This window comes from Triticum urartu, unplaced genomic scaffold (assembly GCF_003073215.2).
Source record: "Triticum urartu cultivar G1812 unplaced genomic scaffold, Tu2.1 TuUngrouped_contig_8249, whole genome shotgun sequence".
In the NCBI taxonomy this organism is placed as follows: domain Eukaryota; kingdom Viridiplantae; phylum Streptophyta; class Magnoliopsida; order Poales; family Poaceae; genus Triticum; species Triticum urartu.
Window position 1 is genome coordinate 5,001 of NW_024119178.1, and position 3,395 is coordinate 8,395.

Genomic DNA, 3,395 nt, shown 5'->3' on the forward strand with positions numbered 1-3,395 from the left:
ATCCACCTCAGAACGAACAATGAAAAAGGCGTCGAGCGGGTGCAAGCTCGAGGAGCTAGGAAGGATGGAAGAAAGCTTGACCGTTTTTTCACTGAACTACTCGAACTTTTTGTTCGAAAAAGCGGAAATAGCTCAGTTCGAGAGAGGGTTGAGCTTCATCGGTTAGTGTGCACCAAAGGATGAGGTTTCTTTCCCGTCCTACAAATTGAAACCGTTCTAGCTTGATACTGCGATATCGTCAAATCATCCAACGGAGCATGGAAACCATTTCGGTGGCGGTAATGGCCTCCAGTAGTTTTCTATGGAACCATACCACTAGGGTCATCTATATGATTAGACCGTGCCGCTTCACTAGACTTTCCTGAACCATCCATTTGATTCCCACGGTCGTGACACCACTTTCTAAACAAAAGTTTCCAAAATCCAATGCGGAACCAAGCAGTAAGAGAAATTCATCATGGTAATTATTAGTCAAAAACCAAAGTAGAACGGAGAGAATGGAGAGTCAGTTACAATGAAAAAATTGTTGAGGAATCATGTTGAAAGAACAACATTCTGTGTCATAAATATCGTATATAGAGATTTTTCATGTATCGACGCTTTTGATTCAATTATGAAAGTACGCTGTACTGGACTTGCACCCCTAGTTACGCAGAAGTGCAAGCACAGAAGCGGATGACCGGACCTTGCCAACATACTCAAAAAAGTTTTCTATACTGGGGTCTAGCTGTGTCAAATCGGGTGTGAAGTATCCTTCTAGGTTCTGCCTGGTAGAGCAGAGGACTAAAAATCCTCTTTAGTTTCAAGCATGGGACTCTAAATCCCAATTGCGCTAGCTCTGTGGTTCGATTCCACAACAGAACAAACAATGAATGAATGTGGGCGGTCAACCAGGTAAGCCTGTGCCCAGGAAAGAAAGGACTAGGGAGGGATTGAGAGAAGCTTTCACAGTGGAAAATGAAAAAAAGCATATCGTTCTTAGAAATTGTGGAATTTGACTCAGTTAGAGCTATGGTTTAGCATCAAGAGGGAAGTTTTGTAAAAGCAACAGGAAGAATTGCTCAGATACCCGTGAGCGTATATAACTTGGGTCGTGTTATAAATGCTCTGGCTAAACCTATTGATGGGAGAGGCGAAATTGTAGCTTTCGAATATCGCTTAATTGAATCTCCTGCTCCAAGTAGAATTTCCAAGCGTTCCTTATACGAACCTCTTCAAACAGGGCTTATTGCTATCGATTCGATGATCCCTATAGGGCGCGGTCAGTGAGAGTTCATTATTGGGGACAAACAGACTAGCAAAACAGCAGTAGCCACAGATACAATTCTCAATCAAAAAGGGCAATGTGTAATATGTGTTTATGTAGCTATCGGTCAAAGAGCATCCTCCGTAGCTCAAGTAGTAACTACTTTCCATGAGGAGGGGGCCATGGAATACACTATTGTAGTAGCTGAAATGGCGGATTCACCTGCTACATTACAATACCTCGCTCCTTATACAGGAGCAGCCCTGGCTGAGTATTTTATGTACCGCGAACGGCATACTTTAATAATTTATGTGATCTCTCCAAACAGGCACAAGCTTATTGCCAAATGTCCCTTCTATTAAGAAGACCTCCCGGCCATGAGGCTTATCCAGGGGATGTATATTTTTTATTTGCGTTCACGCCTTTTAGAAAGAGCCGCTAAATTAAATTCTCTTTTAGGCGAAGGAAGTATGACCGCTTTACCAATAGTTGAGACTCAATCTGGAGACGTTTCCGCCTATATTCCTACTAATGTAATCTCCATTACAGATGGACAAATATTCTTATCTACGGATCTATTCCATGCCGGAATTCGACCCGCTATTAATGTGGGTATTTCTGTTTCCAGAGTAGGATCCGTGGCTCAAATTAAAGCCATGAAACAAGTAGCTGGCAAATCCAAATTGGAACTAGCTCAATTCGTAGAGTGACAAGCCTATTATTCGCCTCTGCTCTCGATAAAACAAGTCAGAATCAATTGGCAAGGGGTCGACGATTAAGGGAATTGCTTAAACAATCCCAGGCAAATCCTCTCCCAGTGGAAGAGCAGATAGCTACTATTTATACCGGAACAAGAGGATATCTTGATTCGTTAGAAATTGAACAGGTAAATAAATTTCTGGATGAGTTACGTAAACATCTAAAAGATACTAAACCTCAATTCCAAGAAATTATATCTTCTAGCAAGACATTCACCGAGCAAGCGGAAATCCTTTTGAAGGAAGCTATTCAGGAACAGCTGGAACGGTTTTCTCTTCAGTAACAAATAAATTTTGCATGTCTACTCTTGTTAGTAGAATAGGAATCGTTGAGAAAGCTTTTTCATTTGAATCATGCAAAAAAGTTTTCTTTGTTTTTAGTTTAGTATAGTTATTTAAAGAATAGATAGAAATAAGATTGCGTCCAATAGGATTTGAACCTATACCAAAGGTTTAGAAGACCTCTGTCCTATCCATTAGACAATGGACGCTTTTCTTTCATATTTTATTCTTTCTTTTATTTTTTTGCTTCTTCCGAGAAAAAACTGTTAGACCAAAACTCTTTTAGGAAATCAAAAAATCCAGATACAAATGCATGATGTATATATTATATCATGCATATATCATAAAGAAGGAGTATGGAGGCGGTAGTGGGAATCGAACCCGCAACCCCAAGGTTATGAGCCTTATGAGCTACCAAACTGCTCTATACTCTTAAACTAAAGAGGGGTAACTAGTGGATAAGATCCCCGTGCTTTATCTCCATTGGGTGGAGCAAGACCCTTGTCCTATCTTTTCTTTACAGAGCAATAGAAATGATGGTTGCCCCTCGCTGCACTGACCAATGATATCTCAGAAGAGAAAAAGACTTCTATAACTTGCCAATGATATTTAGTGGGCACTACGAACTCCAGGCATACTGTACTTGACCACCCTACTTTGCTTTGTCCCTATTAGGCGAAATCAACACTTACTTTCAATTGGTAGAGAGGAAGAAGAGAACTGACAGTAGTAATAGGTTGATGACTTCTCTTAACATAACTGACACTAGTAATAGGTTGATGACTTCTCTGACTTAATAGCTGGCCGACTTCTCTTCATGGATCACCGTTCTATATAGTTAGGCGCAGCATCGCGTTTAACCACCTATCCCTATTCCCTCAATCGATACCATCCAACTATCCTTTTATTGGGACAGCAGCATACTTCTCGTTAGTGACAATAGTTCCTATACTTAACTAACCTCTGTGCGCAATCACTGTTTGACACATCATTCTTTCAGCTTTTCGTTCTTGACGACTCTGTTTGACGGAGCCTGACCTTGAACTAGCTTTTTGCAACACAAACCACTATCTTTACTTTCCTTTAGCAATGGTATCTAATTATCAATT

At 40.5% G+C, this 3,395-nt stretch overlaps 1 non-coding gene and 1 pseudogene across 1 annotated transcript; one reads left to right on the forward strand and one right to left on the reverse strand.

Annotated features, from left to right (window-relative positions):
• The first annotated feature begins 876 nt into the window (after nt 1–876).
• Nucleotides 877–2,748, forward strand: LOC125531867 (annotated as a pseudogene).
• TRNAR-UCU lies at nt 2,424–2,495 on the reverse strand. Its single transcript has one exon. It is a non-coding gene; the product is annotated as a tRNA-Arg (tRNA).
• Nucleotides 2,749–3,395: the final 647 nt, after the last annotated feature.